Source organism: Chanodichthys erythropterus, chromosome 5 (assembly GCF_024489055.1).
Source record: "Chanodichthys erythropterus isolate Z2021 chromosome 5, ASM2448905v1, whole genome shotgun sequence".
In the NCBI taxonomy this organism is placed as follows: domain Eukaryota; kingdom Metazoa; phylum Chordata; class Actinopteri; order Cypriniformes; family Xenocyprididae; genus Chanodichthys; species Chanodichthys erythropterus.
The window spans coordinates 33,456,889-33,479,016 of record NC_090225.1 but is presented as its reverse complement, the minus strand read 5'-3'; positions in this window follow the sequence as shown (position 1 = coordinate 33,479,016).

Sequence of the window (22,128 nt, the reverse complement as noted above, 5' to 3'; positions counted from 1 at the left end):
TTTGTGTAACAGCAGAGCAACCTTCAGCTATCGTCTACAATGAGTTCAGCTCATTGTGCTCTTCCTTTGTACCTTGCGATGTAACAGCTGATAGGCCTATATACATTTCTTTATAACTGTCATGCTTGTTTGTCAAGAAAAAAAAATTGCTGGGAAAGAGCTCTATAGCAAAATATAGATGGGCAAACAAGGAGGATGAGGAAGAAAACGTCTCGGGTTACAGATGTAACCCCTGTTCCCTGAGTAAGGGAACGAGACGCTACGTCGAATGATGTGATGGGAACCCTCTGCATTTTGTGTTCGTGAAGCACCTCTGTATCCAACCAATGAGGAAATGTGACGTCAGAGGCGGGTGACGTCACGGACCAGGAAACTATAAAGCATACCCAGAACAAAGAACGCTAGCTTCTGGAATATGTCTGAAGCAAGACGTTTACAGGTATGCCGGGGGTACGGCAACGTGACGTAGCGTCTCGTTCCCTTACTCAGGGAACAGGGGTTACATCTGTAACCCGAGACGTTCCCTTTCATGGGAACTATCGACGCTACGTCGAATTACGTGATGGGAACGCTATCCCAACTACACCGTATCAGTACCTGTCTGTTATCTTGTAGACAGAACGGAGGACCCTGGAGAGGAGCCTACGTCCAGGTTGTAAAACCAATAAATGTGTGCTGGGATGACCATCCAGCAGAACCACATATGTCATTAATGGATACTCCTGACATTAAGGCCTTTGAGGCCGCCATACCCCTAGTCGAGTGAACACGGACAGCTAATGGAGATGGCTGTCCGGCCCCCTCATAAGCAAGTGAAATAGACTCGACCACCCACTTGCTCATTCTCTGCTTAGATGCTGGACCTCCTTTCTAATGAGACCCATAAAACACACAAACAATTGATCTGTTTTGCTCCACAGGGCAGCTCTGTGGACATATGCATCTAAAGCCCTCACTGGGCAGAGCAGATTGAGTTTCTCCTGATCCGAAGTTGTAAATGGAGGAAGATGGAAGGCCTGAAGTACGATGGAACCTGGGACGTTGGTGGGGACCTTAGGAATATAGCCTGGTCTAGTGTGCAGGAACGCTTTGACCATTCCAGGTGAGAATTCCAAACACAAAGAAGCAGCTGAAAGTGCTTGAAGATCTCCTATTCTTTTAAGAGATGAAATAGCCAGTAGAAATATGGTCTTTAAGGGTGAAGAATTTCTCTGAAACTTCCTCTAGTGGTTCGGAGGGAGCCTCGGCTAACCCTTCTAATACCACGGCCAAGTCCCAGGCTGGAGTCCTTGTACATACTGAAGGCCTCAGCCTCAGAGTACCACGGAGGAAGCGTATAAAAAAGGGGGTCTTGACCTACCGAGGAATCCCCCAGAGGAGTATGGCCGCCCGCTTGAGACAGGAGGTCCTGCCTGAGAGGAAGCTCCATCAGGGAGCCATCTAGAAGTGACACTAGGTCTAAGAACCATATTTTGGTTGGCCAGTACAGGGCTATCAATATTAGACTGACCCCTTCCTGGCGTACTTTTTCCAGAACTCCCGGGAGCAGAGCGAACGGGGAAATGCATACAGACGCAGCCTCGGCCACGTCTGTACCATGGCATCCAGACCCAGTGGTGCTGAATGAGATAGGGAGAACCACAGTGGACACTGGGTTGATTCCCCTGAAGCAAATAGGTAGATTTCAGCTCGACCAAAGTTTTCCAAAGTGAGCTCCACACCTCAGTGTGGAGACTCCATTCCCCGGGCCTCGGCCCCTGCCTCGACAGGGTGTCTGCTCCCACATTTTAATGCCCTCAGGTCTGGGAGGAAGTATTTTACTGCAAGAAATACCACCATCATTTCCAGACGATTTAAGTGCCAGGAACTGATGGTCCTCCCAGAGACCCTGAGCTGACCACTCATGATCGCCCCCCCAGACCGTGAGGGAAGCATCTGTCGTAAGCATAACGCGACGACGAGGAGTTCCCAGCACTGGTCCCTGGGACAGGAACCAAGGCTTTTTCCACATGGCCAGAGCACGAAGGCATCGCTGCGTGACTTTTGATCTTGCAAAAAGGATTTCCCCTCGGAGAAAACCCCTTGGTCCTGAGCCACCACTGTAGGAGTCTCATGTGCAGAAGGCCAAAAGTTATCACGTTGGACGCAGCTGCCATAAGAACCAACAGTCTCTGAAACTGTTTTACAGTGAGTGACTGGTCATAAGAGACCAACACGTGGTGGCCCCTCAGGTCTGGGAGGAAGTGTTTCAGTTCTAGAGACACCGCCATCATCTCCAGCCGATTTATGTGCCAGGAGAGCTGATGGTCCTCCCATAGACCCTGAGCCGAGCGACCACTCATGATCACCCCCCCAGACCGTGAGGGAAGCATCTGTCGTAAGCATAACGCAACGACGAGGAGTTCCCAGCACTGGTCCCTGGGACAGGAACCAAGGCTTCTTCCACATGACCAGAGCACGAAGGCATCGCCGCGTTTCTTTGATCATGCGAAAAGGATTTCCCCTCAGGGAAAACCTTTGTCCCCGAAAGAAAACCTGAGGAACTTCCTGTGAGAAGGATGGATGGATACATGAAAGTAAGCATCTTTCAGGTCTATCACAACAAACCAGTCCTCGGACCTGATCTGTGGGATAACCCTCCATCCTTCTTTGGAACAATGAAGTATAGGTTGTAAAACCCTGACAGCTTGCTGGGAGGAGAACCCCTTCTATAGCTCCTTTTTGCAAGAGCGTCATAACCTCCTGTTCCATTACCAGAGACTGCTCGGGGGCCACCACTGTGGGAAGGACCCCATTAAACTGGGGTGGGCGAGACCCGAATTTGTAACCCTTTTCTATTGTGAGAAGCACCCATTTTGAAATATTTGGGAGAAGTTTCCATTCTGCCTTATTTACAAAGGGAACCAGTCTCTCGAGACTGGCCTCTGGTGTTTTTTGAGCACTTGACTCTGCGCCCTGAAGCGGCGAACCGGCAAGGAACAGCCGAATCAAGTGATGACCGGCCCTCCTCAGAGGATCGGTGTAGACCGCTGCGCCCTGAAGCACACTGGGTGGCAGGGTTAGCAGAACGGTCCCCTGAGGGCGCCAAAGAGGGATGGGTACCAAGTATTTTAATACCCAACCCTCTCTGTAGGGGGCTGCCCTCCAATGTCCCACGCCACTGGAATCAGGACCTCTTCGAAGCCTTCTTGGTGATAATTACAGTCCTCAGATCTGTGTTACCCCACAAAGACTTTGGCTGTGTCGCCTGTCCCTGCCCCTGCCCCCAAGCTTTCTGCGGGGGTCCAAGGGTGGCGACACTTTCTTTTAAATTCCTCAGAATTTAATGTATTCAATATTTCATTTAATCCTCAAATTAAATGCAGCCAGTTCTTATATAAATATATATATTTTTGAACAGACTGAATATATTTAGAATGCAAAAAAGAATTATAGCTCGTAATAATTCGCAAGGTATTTTAGGGAAAGAGAGAAAGGGAAACTCCCGTCTGCTCAGATCCCTTAATATATACATATATATACATATAGGCTACATACACACACACGCATAATTACGGACACGTGATACATGCGCAGCCTCGGCAAACGCAAGACCCGAGCCGTATATTCATTCTTGCAGACTTAATCTACGCGCTGCCTCGGCAACGCGAGATCCGAGCCATATATTCTTTAATGAAAACCCAACCCACGCGCTGCCTCGGCAAGCGTGAGATCCGAGCTTAGACTTTTATTCCCTCGAGAATAAGGCCAACAGGAGTGGAGCTACAAAACTCCCGCTAGTGCATACTTTTCTTCGGGACATTTTTATGAATGAACACTGTCACTGTCAGTTGTGAGCTGACGTGCATGCTCCACCCACAGCAAACGACACATAAATCGTGTGTATCCCCACTCGCTTTGGTGTGTAGCACAGGGGGAAAAATCAAACTGCTGTTCACAATTGATTTGTTATAAACGTGTGATTTTGAAACACGATATGTGTGTGACTGTGAGGTGATCCTCAGATTGATATCACAATATGCACCTCCTCAGAGCCGGACATGTGAATATATCGGTGCCTCAACCCGGGGGAAGAAACCGCAGAGCGTGCTTCCACCTGGGAGACGGCACTGAACCTGGCAGGTTAAGGCAGAGAAAGGGCGGCGCCCATCTCTAAACCCTCTGTCAGATCCATTTGTGAACCCCACGAACGAAGCCTCCGCCCTGCCTCAGCAGAAGCGGGACCCGATCCGCGGGGAACACTGGAGCACAGTGTCCTGAGAGTGAGTTTTTACAGTGCACACAGACGGCTCCCTCGAGAGCTGCCTGGGCATACTCACTCCCACTTCACTGCTGTTTTTCGCCATAATACGCGTCTTTTTTTATATAAATATATGGATTGGTGTGAGACAGAGATCGTGATTATTTATATGTGATAAGATACACAAGATACAGAGAGTGCTTGCTGAAGACAACAGAAGCTAGCGTTTTTTGTTCTGGGTATGCTTTAGTTTCCTGGTCCGTGACGTCACCCGCCTTTGACGTCACGTTTCCTCATTGGTTGGATACAGAGGTGCTTCACGAACACAAAAGGCTTGTTCGACTTGATGCAGCGCCGCAAAGACCGATCGGCGGCTGACTTGAAGCAGTGCATGCCGGTAAGAAATGTTGTCCGACTTGAGACAGCGCTGACGTCATGTGACTGTAACGTATGGCTTTAAAGTACCGCAAGAGCGATTCGAGATCAGCCGCCCGAGTCAGCCCGCGCAGCTTCTGAAGAGGAGCTGCACGAGCTGTGATGACGACACAGCTGTTTCACGATTGGTCGGATTCACCGCATGACAATGATCACGTGAGTTTCGTGTTTATTTTCACGCCTTCAGTTCCACGAATGCTTACAAATCGGTATTTTTAAAACAGTTAAAGCTCTTTTCATGAGTCACGATGTTATATTGTGTCACGTTTATCAAAATAAAACTGATAAAAACGTAGATCCCACTATATTGGCATTTAAATAATATATGCTTATGTTGAACTGTATTCTTGTAAAAACAGACACTGTAAGCAGTACATAAAGTATTGAATGAAAATGTCCCTGAATCAGTGTATTAGTCAAATATTGCATTTATTTCACTTCAGCTGTGATAAAGTATGCAAACGCAGCGCGAGCGTCACTACGGGAAGCAGAAAGTGTCCGACTTCACGTCTCCGTTTTCAGCTCCTCCCTGCCTGCACGCGGCTAATCTCGACGATCGGTTACATCCAGCCGCAGCCGATGTCGAACACACCTAAAATGCAGAGGGTTCCCATCATTCGACGTAGCGTGGATAGTTCCCACGAAAGGGAACTAAAGATATAGATATTTTTTGTTAGTTAGTTTTTGTAAGTTTGTGAGAGCTATTTTGGTTAAACTTGGATTGCTAATATAGCAGAGGTATTTTTTAAGTTATTTATTATTTATTAATTTTTCTAATACACAAGAGACGTTATTTCTATCATTATTTCATTCGTTATTTTTGAAACTTGTCATAATAAAACATGTTGAGTAACCTCTGAGAAGCCTATCTGAATTTGTGTCTTTGGTTATGGATAGTATATTGTAATATAACAATTTTCTATCCATAGAGGAGGCATAGGCACTTTAAATGTGTTGAAATTATAAGGCATCTTTGCGTAAACTTCGAGTATCATTTGAGTATCTCATTGCCGGGCTGAGTGTCCTGGTTTTCGGTAATCAAAATATGGTCACCCTAGTTTATGTTCATTATTATTATAATGTTATGTGCTTTGAGACATGAGGTAATTCAACATCATCTCTCGTGACGCATTGCAGACTCTGCTCTGGCTGTGTGCGTTCATGTGTTTTGGAAGAGGCGTGGCTTTGAGGAGCGCTATGAAGGGAGGGATGGATCTTATGCTTTCAAAGCTACATTTGCTATTGCTAGCCTCTCTGAAATTGCCTACCCTACTTTTAAATGGTATGCAGTGGTATAGAATGACAAAACACTAAATAGTCCGATTCATTTTGGTGAAATGTTTCAATTCAAATGAACCAATTAGTGATGAGTCATTCATGAACAATCCATTCATTGTGTCTGTCATGTGACAAATGAACAAAAGAAAGAAAGTAATTATTTATTTTCCCTGTAAATTATCTTTGGGTGCAATATAATGACTTCTTTATTCAGAATATGATCAAGTTTACGTAGATGGATGTATTTGGGGAATTTGGCTGTTAAAAGTATAAAATTTAAAGCTACTCAAATTAATGAAATGACTTGAATAAAGATTCGTCATTTTGAAGAACAGGATCGAATGAGAGAGTCAGTAAAATGATCCAAACTTCCCATCACTATAACCAATTGAAAAATGATTCAATGCTTTGAATGGTTTAGCCTCTAGTGCAGCTAACTAATTTTCAAATGGACAGATTGACTGTAGAGTATGGTAACACTTTATTTTAGGGTCTTTTAACTAGTTGCTTATTAGCATGCATATTAGAATATTGGCTATTTATTAGTTATTATAAAGCACATATTAATGCCTTATTCTGCATGACCTTATTCTACATTCTTAATCCTACCCCATACCTAAACTTAATAACTACTTTACTAACTATTAATAAGCAGTAAATTAGGAGTTTACTGAGGGAAAAGTCATAGTTAATATTTTATATGTGTTCCCTGAAGTGTTACCCCAGTGGGCACTGTTTTTCCTTGTCCTTGCACAATATAAACATTCATACAGTCTTTATCCTGAATAAAACTAAGGTCACTTACAATGGTTCTCAGTGTTGAGCTTTCATTAAGAATAGCACCATATCAAATTCTACTCAACACAGTGCTTAAGTTATTTAATTTTTTATTTTTAGGAGAATAAATAGCATCTTCCTTTGTACTCATCTCCTTTTGTAATAAGATTTTTTACTGAGAAGAGTTTTTTTTTTTTTTTTTACACTTTCACAAAAGGGTTTCAAGCCAAATAGGTCAATTTCTGAGTGGGAATAATCTCTGGAGCACACAGAGTTTATTCAACCCCCCTTAATCTGTCGGCACTGATTATGCAACACAGACATTGTTGATCTAATCATATCATTTTGTACTCTAATTCATTGCGTATTGTGAAATGTATTTGAATGAAATAGAAAACAAAAACACTTTGACTCCATAAATGTATAAATACTTAAATGTTATTCTTTGTTGTATTCTACAAAAAAAAATTAAGTCCCAAACACCCACAGCAAATAACATGTGCCTATAATATAACACAATATCTTCTCAAGGCATCTTGTTGTTTAACTCCCATGTCTTACTTAACATACTAAATTTAGCACTATTAAATTGAAACCTGTGCTGAGAAAATGACCTTAAATGAGATTTTGAGAGCATGTTTCATTTTATTCACCCCTCTGCTTCTCATTCTGCACACTTGTGGTGTTCGCTCGAGCCATTGCTGAGTTTGTTAGCGAATTTTAAATCAAGGCGTTTCTTCCCCAGCAGTGCTCCTGTTTTTCAGAGACAATGCTCCAGTGCCACATAAATCCTCTGGGTCTTTCGTCCTTTTCCTTTGAACACTACACCAACCACTGGGCCCTCGGCTGCCCCAGACCTCCAACACGGTCTATGCAAATGTTCAACCAGAAGCTGCTCTCACCATACAGATGAGAGACCAAATGAATCTGAAAGTATCAGCGTTTCTCACGAGAGGCCGAAACGGTCCCTTGAATGGGCATATGGTGGCAGCATATGTGACTGTTTGGAGGTCAGTTTTGAGAGAGAGTGGATGAATATGCTTTGGATTCAGTTGTTACAAAAGTCAATGTATTCTCTCTAAAAAAGAAGAAATTTTATAACTTTTTCCCAGGCATTTCGAAGAAAGGAAAAATGTTCTCACTGTCACCTGACTGAATTTTGTGGGATGGATTTAAACACTGAAGTATGTAACAGGAAGATGAAAGCATAATCGAATTAGCTAAAATATTGAATAAATGCAGACACAAAGGATTGATGACTTAGGGCTGCACAATTAATCGAATTTCTAATCTCTACGATATCACAATTTCATAATCGTTCAAAGGAGCGATTACAACAAAAAATATCCACTTATATTATTCTGCGTGTTTAAGAGGTGTGTTTAGAGCATGCTACGTTGTGAGAGGCAAATCGCAACTACTTCAGAGTGTAAAAGGTCTAACCCAGAATAAAAAGAACTACCAGTGATGTAAGTGTATGCTGATTGGTCGAAAGAACGCGAAACCCCAGCACCCGCCATTTTTAAAAAGCTGTGTACACCCCCTATATTTTTACCTCACGAACTCTACAAACATGGAAAACAGTGATAGGACCTCTCATCCTTATGCTATGTAGAAAATCCAGTTCGACTTTGAGCCGACCAAGCGAAATATATGTAAATAAATGTATTTCTGCTAAGCTAGCTAGCAACACTGGGCATCAACCACACGGCAAAATCTAATACTTTTTCATATACTGTCTACTTTCTCTTTAAGAAACCAAACCAATGTATAGTTGATAAATAAAAAAAAAATAAAAAATCAGGAAGTGTGTTTTCAGCTAGTTTTCTAGTTTTACATGAAAATATGGCATGCAGTTACTTCTAACAATGGTATAAAGCTATTCAAAACATCATTCAATGTAATTGTGATAACCGTAATTAATAATCGCAATTACAATTTCAAGGGAATAATCGACAATTAAAATTTTTGTCATAATCGTGCAGCCCTAGTACAACTTATAATTCACTCAAAAATGAAAATGAAAAGAAAACCATATAAATTGAGTGGTTTAATCCAAGTCCAAGAACAAGTGAGGTTCATTCAGTCTTGCGTGTCTCAAGCATCCGCAAAGAACCAGTGAGGTTTGCTCTCATGTCAAGCAGGAACGGTTGAGCTTCCGTTTACGGTATTTGAGTGCTCTATGTATGTTTGCTGATCAATGTTTACATGTAAAGAAAAGCCTAAATTAAATCTGTTCATCATATAAAGTGATTGTGTCTCCAGAAGACATGGGTTAAGCTGCTCGATTCATATGGATTTCTTTGATGCTTCCAAACGTTCATAAAGAAATCATTTTTAAGTTTTTGGTGACTATAGGCTTTGAATGGAGGGACAAAAATTCTTCATTTTGTTTTGAAGACGATCAGCAGTCAGGTTTAAAATGACATTTTTCATTTTTGGGTGAGCTAACACTTTAAAGGTGCCCTAGATTCAAAAATTGAATTTAAAATTGAATAACAAGAGTTCAGTACATGGAAATGACATACAGTGAGTCTCAAACACCATTGTTTCCTCCTTCTTATATAAATCACATTTGTTTAAAAGACCTACGAAGAACAAGCGAATCTCAACATAACACAGACTGTTATGTAACAGTCGCGATCATTAATATGTACGCCCCCAATATTTGCATATGCCAGCTCACGTTCAATGCATTACACAAGGGCAGCCAGTATTAACGTCTGGATGTGCACAGCTGAATCATCAGACTAGGTAAGCAAGCAAGGACAATAGCGAAAAATGGCAGATATCATGATATTTTTAGTGATATTTGTAAATTGTCTTTCTAAATGTTTCGTTAGCATGTTGCTAATGTACTGTTAAATGTGGTTAAAGTTACCATCGTTTCTTACTGTATTCACAGAGACAAGACTGTCGTTATTTTCATTTTTTAAACACTTGCAGTCTGTATAATTCATAAACACAACTTCATTCTTTATAAATCTCTTCAACAGTGTGTAATGTTAGCTTTAGCCACAGAGCACTATCAAACTCATTCAGAATCAAATGTAAACATCCAAATAAATACTATACTCACATGATTCGACGCATACATGCAGTATGTATGACGAACACTTTGTAAAGATCCATTTTGAGGGTTATATTAGCTGTGTGAACTTTGTTTATGGTGTTTAAGGCAAGCACAAGCTCTTGGGGTGTGGAGCACGAGATTTAAAGGGGCCGCGTACCCTGAATCGGCACATTTATAATGATAGGTAGTTAAAAAAAATTACTAAAAAAAAAAAAACTATGTGGTATTTTGAGCTGAAACTTCACAGACACATTCAGGAGACACCTAAGACTTATATCAGCACCTTAGCATACTTTCTAGAACTACACTATCTAATATGCTCATGCATAAAACAACTTCTACAATGCTTGTGGAACTAAAATACTTACTCTGTTTTGTCAAAAATGGTGACCAGAGAGCTTTTTTATTGTATTTGTCAGTAAATAAATAATATAAAGTAATCCACATTACTCAAATAGAAAATATAACTAGGATATTGTGGTACAAACTCAAGTTATCTGTCACTGTGCTTGTTTCTTGAAAAATGTTGTCTGTGTACACAATCCCAATATTGAGCAGGTCAGAGCACAGAATACAAAGAAAAATATATGGAAAATATTAAAAAGTTAATCATGCACCAATAACAATGTAAATCAGAATTGATCCATTCAGAGTCCAGTTAGTTCACTACCAATCTGGCCAATGGAAATTAAACAGCATGGACCCCTGAAACAAGCTCTGTAACTTCAAACAGACTTTACATAATGCATTATATGCATACATAATCCTAATGCTGAACAGATCTAAACACAGTACATAAGATAAATAAAGAAAAAATATAAGGTAATCAATGACCGAAGGCAATCTAAATCACCCTTCATTACTCCTTGATTGATGCAATTGTTATCATGAAAAGCTTTCTACTAAAACTCCTACCTTGCATTTTACTTTCTCTGACTGAAAGCAAAATTAGCAGTTTAACTGTTTCTAATCTATGCATCTGATGACTCACAATGGAACTGATTTCTCATAATGTTAACTCAAAAACTGACTCACCTTAAATCAATTGTAACACGGTTAACATACTGCAGATAAAGAAGGGTACCATTTTCTAAAGTAAAATACAGGAGCAGAGAACAACATTTATCCACCTGCACAGGTTGTCAGAGTTCACTCACAAGGCATCTGTTCAGTGTTTGGGAAACTTCTCTCACTCAGCTAACCTACGGGTAATGAATAAATGATTCTGAGTATGTCACATGTGACATCCATCATCACTTGTGAGAGACTTTCAGTGCTAAGCGCTGCTCTAGATGCAGCTAATTAAAATTTTTGTGATAAAATAATTAGCCTCACTTGCAGACAATGGGCTGGAAAATTCCTCTTCCTTATAATTAAAATAAGAAGATAAGAAAGTGGGAAATAGTCTTTGTGGAGAGTGTGGCTGCAATCCATTGCAACTTTTTGTGCAAAGCATGCTGGGTACAATGATGAGGACGCTTGACAATTATTTTGTAACAATATGCGTCATTGAGAAATGTATAAATGCATCAATATATGAATAACACTATTATGTAAGCCACAAAAACTTATCAGAATGATCACAGCGGCAGAATTTACTACTGGAACAGTCATTTTAAATGAATTATGGGTCCCCTGCAAAGGTGAAAACCATGCTCTATCAAATACAATATTCTTATGAGAACAAAAGCAGGATTCCCTGTTGAATAAGAGCTTTTCTTTGTTATGAAATACATGACATTTTGTCAAACCTGATGCTCAATTATCTTAGGAAAAGAGCTCTGTGGGGTTTCTCGAGCAAAACTTTGCAGCGAGACCTGACAAATGTGGCGTATAAAAAAACGGAGAATGTCGAAACAAGAAATATGAATGCACATCAAAAATGACTGTGGTGACAGTTGTGAAAATATTACACTTTATCACATTGCAGTGCAATATTCTTAATCAAAAAAAGTAGCGTTTAGCATCAGCCTTCTTAAAATGCCAATCTGGGTAGCATTCAAATCCGAGCGGGATCCAACTCCCACTAAACATCTCCGCGTGTTTCCATGCTGTGAAATTTTATGACCCATGCAGGCAGTCTTAGAATGATGTACTATCTGCCAAAGATGGTCATGATCTAATGCAAAATGTTCCTTTAATGATCCAGCACCTTATATACTGTCTCCTGTTGACATATTATTGTATTTAGGATGCATAAAGCTTCACTCCTTCTAACACTGCAATATAATTTCTCTTGTATTGTATTGCTTAAATCTATCAAGACCAAGAAAATGGGGGGAAACAGAACGTTATGATAAGAACGAGCTCATTGCTGAAGCTCTGATAACAACTTGTGGATTATTCTTCCGCTATTGAAGGAAAGCATTGTTGCAATCACATCATTTCTTAGAAATTTGAGACATAACACAGAGAAATCATGTAGGATAAAAGCAAAAGGCTTTCTCATTACTCTCTTTTGGGGAAATCCTTAGAGAGTTTCTCTGTTCTTGTAATCTCCTAGTCTGAACAAAGCAGAAAGTTTACTTATTTAATTTTTTAGAAAGTAATTTATAAAAAAGACCATGGTCTCAGGCCCTATTTTCACAACTTAGAAGACAATTTCGCCCAAGAAATGTGTTCCACTTCATTAGATTGGACTGCTTAGAGATTAGCAGTCAATTTACCAATTTAGAGTCCGGTTTTAAATTAAAATTAAACAGAATGGACACCTGCAAACAGCTCTGTAACTTCAAACAGACATGTGCAAAATTAGATTATAAACATATGTATGTTCAATGATCAAAGCATTTGCCATATTCAGCCAGATATGCTTTAAAATGTGTTAACATTAACCTTGCAAGGCCTCAGAATGACGCTTTGCCATTGGAATCTTTATGCACCAGCAAACTAACAGTCTCTTTTTTTCACTTAATGGAATAAAGGTATAAAAACCTCTTCTTATACTAATCTTGTCTTAGAATGACTGTTAGGTACCAATTATTCACCAAAACAATTGGAAAAGATGTTTGGATCGCCTCCTTTTTACGATACCTCACAATCATTTTAGACTGCAATTATTTTAAAGCTTATTAAACAAAGTGATTGTTAGGTAAGACTTTGGGAATACGGCTTAATTTAGCTTATCTCATTAACAAAGCTGAAGTTTAAAGAGAAATGTGAGTATATCTATGGCATTCATGATTATTTTCTTTAGGGGATTCTTGAAAAAGTAGCTACTAAGTTTTCCAAGCCTCCTACTGAGCTTTCATTCCTGTGCATGAAGATATGAGAGGTGTTTGGCTTGATTTTGTGTAATTTATCAAGTCCAGGGGGTTTCAGGCTTTATTCATACTTATTGATACAAAGGGAGTGTTTTCAAATGGATTGTGATTATGCTAATGAAATACATTGGGCAATAGGCTAACGGCTACAAATGAGCATTTTCATCTCCAATTATTCAAACCGTGGACCACAAGCGTGGCAACCTCAGATGTCCCTCAGATGTGCTTTTTAGTCCGTTCTTGCAAACAAATTGGATAAACATAAAAGCAATGCGATTAAAACAAAAAACAACGTACCGCTCAACTCAAAGCATAATGGCTATTTCGCCAACGTCGCATTCAGTCTAATGCACTGCTATTGGGCAAACACAAACATCTTCTCAGCATGGGGTATGAACATGTAATTGATCAAGAGAGGGAATGAGAGCGAGATCCCCCATTCACAAACGCTCTGAGTCACTAAACGCCAGCCTCATATTTACCAAACTCCTTTTCAGTGGGGCTGGTTGTTGTGTAGGCTTGAGGCAGGCAGCTGCATGTAAATGAAGCAGCATGTCTTTGTATGCCTTTGTTAATGCCAGGTTTTGCGAGATATTTTAAGATCTGGAGCAGTGCTGAGAAGGTCTGCCGGTGCTGTCTGACTCCCAAAAACGTATAGCATTTCTGCGGGTCATGATTTAAAGGTGGTTATGTCTGTAACTCGCAGGTGCACACACACACACACACACACACACACACACACACGCTTCAGTGACTTCTGTGTGTGTGTGTTATAAGAGGTTGAGAGCTCACTAAATGCACAGTGTGCTAAACATTCACCACAATTTATACACTTTACACAGTTATACACTACAAAGATAAAGAACTATATATGTCTGGAGGGGATACTTGTTTTTAATGACCCTGCAAGTTTGATTAAACCATCAAAATATGAGGAACATGTTTTATATATTTTTACTACAGATACAGATTTTATTTTACTATGTATAAAAACAAAAAGCTCACAGGAAAAAGCATACATTGACTACAAAATAATCAATTATTAAAGGATTAGTTCACTTTCAAATGAAAATCACCCTCAAGCTATCCTAGGTGTATATGACTTTCTTCTTTCTCATGAATGCAATTGGAGTTAGATTAATAAATATCCTGACTCATCTGAGCTTTATAATGGCAGTGAGCGGGATCAACAAGTATGAGCTGAAGAAAGTGTCTCCATCCATCTTAAACGTACTCCACACGGCTCTGGGGGGGCCTTTTGAAGCGAAGCGATGCATTTGTGTAAAGTTATGAAGTAAAATATCAAGCTTCCGCCAGACCACCTTCCATATTCAAGTTACGAAAAAATGGAGCTGACATTGCATCAGTTAAGCTTTTTCCGTAAGTTGAATAGGGAAGGCTTAGGATGTAAGCTTTTTGAACTGCGAGAGTTTTACACTTTCTTCGTAAGTAGAATACGGAAGGCGGAAATATGTATATATTTTTGTACACAAATGCATCACTTCGCTTCAAAAGGCCTTTATTAACTCCCTGGAGCCATGTGGAGTACGTTTATGATGGATGGATGTGGATAGAAGCACTTTCTTCAGCTCATACTCCCTCTCACTGTCCTTATATGCCTTGGATGCATAAGGATTTATTAAGATCTCCAACTGTGTTCATTAGAAAGAAGAAAGTCATATACACCTCGGCTTGAGGGTGAGTAAAGCTTGGGCTAATTTTCATTTGAAAATGAACTAATCCTTTAATATTTAGTTAGTTCGCACTTGTTTTTGGATGTGTTTATAATTTCTTTGTCAGTTTTGCGAAAAATTATGTCTACACCATTTGGAGATTCATCAAGTTATCACAAATTAAACAACTGACTCTAAGCACAACTATATGCTTACAAAATCTTTAACAATTTTTTAATAACATATAATAAAAGGGTGTAGATGTCAATTTTCCTAGGCTGGACATCACTTTTGGCCACTACTGTATATGGTTTCTAGTGCCTTAATATATTTTATCTGCATTTATGAACGGTATTAAGCTTCATATAGTTAGCAGGAGACCTCTGATGAATTCTAGCACCCTGTGAGAAGGCAAATAAGAGACAGGTTAAGCATTAGAGATGAGCACTGCAGAGTATGCATGTGCTAAGAATTGCTTACCAGCATTTATATTGCAATAAAGAGAAGTCTTAAGGGTGAAATGTGATTTCTGAACTCTTAAGACTACTCTACTCTAGTACTCTACGTCTACTCTTATTAACTACGAATTATGACTGTTTCCCAACAAGTTTCCCAAACATTCTGCTCACCTGCTATAGGTTAAACGAACAGATAAAAAAATGTTAAAAGTCACTGCTACACTAAAGTTGCTGACTCTATTGAGTTTATATCCTCAAATGTATTGTCATTAGCAGAAATATTTAGACATTCTTTCATTTCCCTGCTCACATCACAATACATTTATTTATTTATTCAAAAAAGACATATTTATTCCCAGAACACATGTACAATTGTTTTCCAAGAAATCAAATTCAGCCCAGTGCAAATTCAATGGCATGTCTCATTGAATCTCATTTTGAAATATTGTGCAACACAACTCCTGATAAAACGAAACTAAGTCATCTCTTACTGTTTCTCATTTAACTCCCAGCGCACATTATAAATTTACACAATATACACTACAGTTCAAAGCATATTAGAATGATTTCTGAAGGATCATGTGACACTGAAAACACTCAGCTTTGTCATCACAGAAATACATTTTAAAATACATTAAATAGAAAATAGTTGTTTTAATTTGTAATAATACTTCACAATATTACGGTTTTTAAATTTTTTTAACAAGTAAATGCAATTTTGGTGAACAGTCCCTCCGTAAATGATCAAGTATCACTAATTAATATTGTGGCATTTTAAAATAATCATTCATATTTTGATTTGACTAAAACCTAAACTAGTTTCTTCTTTAGCAAGCAATGTTTTGTTTTAGCTCAGTTTAATGTCTGTTTACTGATGCCATCCAATTCAGCAGCCGGTACACAACCAAGGCTAATTATTGTGTCAAAATATGCATGTGAACACATCCAGGTCCCGCCTTGAACAATGGCTATTTAGGGACTCTTAGCTGAATAATAAATAACGAAAGAAATAGAGCGAGGTTAGACACTCAGGAAGCTGCCTTCTACAGATCTAGTGCAGATAATAACCACAGTTTAGAAATCAAACTTGCTTCCTGAAATATAGGCTATATCATTATTTATTAGACTGCACTTCATTGCCCAGTATATTCTGTAAATGGAATAACTTTTATGCATTGTCTGTGCAAACAACTCAAAACCATTTTCTTTTGGTCTTTCATGCCATGAAAGTTAATGTCAATGGTAGTTAATTAATGTTGTTTGTATTATAATTATCAACATAAAAAGAGACACTTGTCTTATGATTAATGTCAAAATTTACATTCACATTCTTATTAGCCATGATTGTTTCTGACTGAATTATCATCCATTAACAAGTGGATCCACATGCACTGACAATATTATAAGCCCTTGCTAGTAGGCGGCTGGTAGTATAAGTAGTAAAAGCAGCAACACAATAGATCGCTAACATTTTCCAATTTGACAGCAGTGACTCGAAGGAGTTTGGAAATTCTGGATCACTGCTCATTATAACATACACAAACAAAATGGAAACTGCTGCTTGACAATTGGAGAACCTTTCACATTGTATTAGACACATACCTGTGGCGAGTGGTGGAGGAAAAAAAAACTGCTATGGCAACAAGTGGAGACATGTCCCTACATCCCCACGACCCCCACCATATATGACCAGAGAATAACACACAAAAGTCATGATGTTAAAAAAAAAAAAGAGGGTTAGTTCACCCAAAAATAACAATTCTGTCATCATTTACTCTCCCTCATGTTGTCCCAAACCTGTAAGAACTTTGTTCATCTTCGGAACACAAATGAAGATATTTTAATGAAATCTGAGAGATTTCTTTCCCTCCATTGACAGTCTATGCAACTACCACTCTGACACTCCAAAAAAGTTCATAAAGAGATTGTAAAACTAATCCATATGAATCAAGATTTAGAAGAGTCACGATCGCTTTATATAATGAACAGATTGAATTTAGGCTTTTATTCACATATAAACATTGATCAGTGAACATAAACAGAAACTCAACCATACATGCTTGATGCCTGAGAACAAACCTCACTGATTCTTGTGGAAACTCAAACATGATGCGTAATGCGAGAATGAACCTCACTGGTTCTCACAAGTCAAGCAAACATGCTTGGGCTTCCATTTACCATAACTGATGTGTTCATTGATGAATGTTTACATGTGAATAAAAGTCTAAATTCAATCTGTTCATCATATAAAGCGATCGAGTCTGTTCAGAAAATGCATATAAACGACTCAGCAGTGACACTGCTTGTGAAAGCGGTTGCTGCTGTGTAGGAGCTTCTTCCATCGCTCTTAGTTCTTCGTCTGTGTATTCGGGTTCAAATTAAATATGGCTGAGCAAAAAAATGCAAGTCTTCCTCTGTGTCGAAATCCTTAGACATGTTTGCGAAGGTTGTTTTGTTTACAGCGTGCGTCTCATTGTTTAACGAAGCTCAAGCGCACCGGATAACATGTCAGCAGCGTCACTGCGGAGTCGTGAACGCAGATCGACAACAAACCCGGAAGAGAATACAGTGCTGAATAAAGTCGTAGTTTTCGTTATTTTTGGACCAAAATGTATTTTCAATGCTTCAACAAATTCTAACTAACCCACTGATGTCACATGGACTACTTTGATGATGTTTTTATTACCTTTCTGGACATGGACAGTCTATTGTACATAGATTTTCAATGGAGGGACAGAAAGCTCTCGGACTAAATCTAAAATATCTTTAACTGTGTTCCGAAGATGAACGGAGGTCTTACGGGTTTGGAACGACATGAGGAAGAGTCATTAATGACATCATTTTCATTTTTGGGTGAACTAACGCTTTAATAAAACACTGCAAGTGTGCATTAAAATATTAAACTCTCTCTCTTTTCTTTGTATTACCAACATACATAGCGAAGAACATGGAAACACTCGTCACAACTAACAGTAAACAAATATATAAAGACCTTATGCCTTTTAAGTGGTGCTTAATAAACTTTATACCCATAAATAAACTCAGATGAACTGTAATAAAGTGCCCTCACCTTCATTACTGCCGTATCCAGTATCACTCTGGAGACTGTAAGCTGGATCACGAACAGTTTTTACTTGTATATCCTTGAGTAGCACATTTTTAGCACAGTCTGTTTTGTATTGTCCCTTTGTATTGATATTCATTCACTAAGCAGTCCGGTGTGAAATGATTCGTGCAGACATACATGAATTTCGACAGAACTGAGGGAAAATTTTCTGGAAAACCAAGTTAATCCACCTCGTTTTCAGCAGCTCAGATTTATGGAGTAAATGAAGAGAGCTCTGTGGATTAATCCATCAAGCTACAGAACACCTAAAATGCATGGGAGATGCTCTTGTCAGTGCAGCAATGGCAGACTCGCTGTGGACTCGTTGTGGACTCGCTGTGAACGCGCTGTGAATGTCAGTCAACACTGTGGGTGGGGCCTGTGGCTTTTGTGACATCACACTGCCAGGGATCTGGAAACGGCTTGTTCTGAGACACTGCTTATGATTTATGGGGATTAAAAAAAAAAGGAGTGGTTGGATTTTTATCACTATAGGGTGGTTCTGTACATACACTGCCAACACACATTTATGTTCACCATGCAAAAGTGAATTTTGCATAATAGGTCCCCTTTAAGAGAAAAAAAGTCATAAAATTAGGAGCTTAAAGTACAAATATTCTGAGGAAGAAAAACCACAATATTGCAAAAAAGCTGTGAGGATCACAATTAGAACAGACTGCCAAGGCTTCAGCTTCATCAATACAAGAAATGAATGTGGAGGATTTAGTTAAATCATATTTAGGACAGGATTTACCAACAAAGCCCAGCCCACAAGCCCGCTCCAGTCCACGAGGCTGCTCCAGAGTCTGCTCCAGCCCAGAAACCCATAGCTCCCTCCAAATTTTTGGGTGGGGGCTATATACCCGTGGCCATAGTGGCCAAGCCTGGGATCCGAGCCAAGGCCATGGAGGCTGCACTGCCATGGAACCCTGACCTGCCTGATCTGCCATGGCGGCCTGAACCGTCTGATCCGCCATGGCACCCGGATCTGCCTGATCCGCCATGGCGCCCTAAACTGCCTAATCTGCCATGGCAGCCTGAACTGCCTGATCCGCTCTGAACTGCCTGATCCGCGATGGTGCCCTGAACCGTCTGATCTGCCATGGCACCCGGATCTGCCTGATCCGCGATGGCACGCGGAACTGCCTGATCCGCTATGGCGCCCTGAACGGCCAGCTCCGCCCGGGTCACCTGAGTTGCTGGCTCCATCCTGGAGGCTTCATATCTACCTGCACCGCCACTCTCACCCTCCTGTCAAAACTCCAGGATGCCTGCCCTCCCTCCCCGGTTGTTCTATATATGGCGTGAGGACGCGCCTACCGGGAGGGAGGAGTACTGTCACGGTCACCATCTCTCTCACCTTCCCTGAACTCCATTTCCCATCATCCCTCCTTCTTCTCACCTGCTCACGCTCAACAATCACCCGCACCTGATCATCGTCACCTCATCACCACAGCAGAATTTAAGCACACACTTCACCGTAGCACATTGTCTGGTCTCGTTTTGAGAAGGATGCACTTACCTGCCACACTTACCTTTGGATTGCTTATACATTATTCCTCCATCGTCTCTCCTGATCCTCTGTGTCTCCTTCATCTCCCTAATCTCCTGTGTCTCCAGTGTCTTCTCCTTCAGACTCAAACGACTCTCCACTCACCTCTCCAAAGTGTGTGCTTGGCTGCTCATTTCCACGATCTCCTCCAACCACCTGCAAAACAAGGAACTGTCAGTATTATCATTCATTATTGCATTCCTGCTTTGACTCCCATACTCACCTGCCTGTTTGCTTACCTACCACATTCAGTAAAACTCTCATATTCATTTCTACGTCATTGTGAGTCTGTGTTACGTAACATGATGACAAAGCTGAATTCTCAGCATCATAACTCAGAATAAGTCTTTGTTGTGTCACATGATCATTCAGAAATCATTTTAATTAGCTGATCTGCTGCTCAAAAAACATTTCTAATCATTATCAATGTTGAAAACTGTTGGGCTGTTTAATATTTTTTCTGTTCACTATTTGAACGGAAATATCAAAAGAACAGCATTTATTAGATTTTTTTTGCAATGTAACAATAGTATTTAGTCACTTCAATTGAATGCATCCTTGACAAAAAAACCACTGTGCTTTGTAGTTCATGGCCCAGGTACTCCAATTTATTGTATGACATTCTCATAATCGTATGACTCAATGCCCAATTTTATTGTCAACGTTGTTGTTGTTGTTGTTGTTTTAATCTTGCAATGATACAACTTCTTCTTTAACTCTTGCATTTTCCTTTAACATTAAACTAAAATGCTGATGTACTCTACATCAGTGCCACTGGAACATTCCATCCCTGATGTCTGGCATTATTCAGTAGATTCAGAAGACTTTCTTTACCTTCCTTACATTTTGATTAATTCGTTAAGCAGCTGCATAGCAGAATAACACTGTTATTCAACTCAGCTCTTCTAACAAAAGATAAAGTGTCGTCATAAAGGGCATAAACCAAAAGGGCAAATGGGCTTCTAGGGGTTTTTTTTCGATTTGTTTTCCATTTGTAAGTTCCTTCTACCAGCAGAGATAAGGCACTATGCATCTTTGAGATGAAAACAAGGGAGTTACAAAAAAGGGCTAGACTTGTGAATAAATACTCACAATGTTGTTGTTCCTGTCAGCACTTCAACAGTAACTATCTAATGATCACCAGGAGACCAGTGTACAAAGTCAAGTGGCAACTGTGGGCAGCATAATGATGTTAGTTCTATGAATATTAATGGTTTTCACAGAATTTAGTTTATTTATTTATTTATGATCAATACTCATTAAATGAGCCAAGGTACCATTGGCAATTTGCTTTTTCTCTCCCTTTACAGTGTTCTGTCAAAGCACGTTGGATCGCATCCCCTGGAGAGGGCAGATCAATTGCCCGGTCTTTATTGACAAAATGACACGATTTTCCCTCCCCGCATACAGCCCTGAGGTGGCTGCACACGAGAGGTAATAGAACCAGATGGGGGAATATATAAATGCCCAATGCTGCTCACCTGGGGGCGAATTTATACTCTCAGAAGGATTATTTCCTTCCGATCCCTATGTGAATAGTTAGGAGATATTAATGGGGTAATTTGTGCTGTGCATCTCCCGGGGAGCTTCATGGGAGAACTCCAGGAGGATTCATTCCTCACTTTTGGAGGAACTTATGCAGCTGGACTAAAACTGGACTCATTAAACATTGAAATTACAGCCACTAAGTTGGTGAATGTGGGATCTCCACGTCTGGCACTGCTAGCTGTTGGTGCAGGGTCGCATCCAGCCCACAATCGCAGCATGAAATATCACATCACTCAGCGCCGTCTCGCGTCCTCTCGTTTAGAGGTTGATGAATGCCACCCAGGAACTGAAAGATGAAAACTCTGAGCTGTCGGGGAACATTTTGGATGGCGCGGTTGACAGGGCAAACGTGGCAGAGCCATATCGCATGCTGCTCTCAGCAGCGGGTCCAGAGACATGCTCACCGCCACCAATTAAATGCAGCCTGCGATCACCTTGGATGGGCACAGGGCAGTGGTCTGTACAAGCGTGCTGTGTCCTGACAAATAATAATTAGCCTCAGTCTATGAGAGCATGAGACCAAGGAGAACAGATGTAAGCAATCTACAAGCACACTGATTTTAATACTCAAGTGCGTTTACATGCACTTTAAAAGCGCAATTTCAAGGAATTATGCCTGCTAATGGTGTTTTTTAAATGAACATGCTATCTGAATTAATTTACATCGATCTCATCAGGCTTATTATAAATGCCTGAATAATAATCTTAACTTACACAGAAAGGGG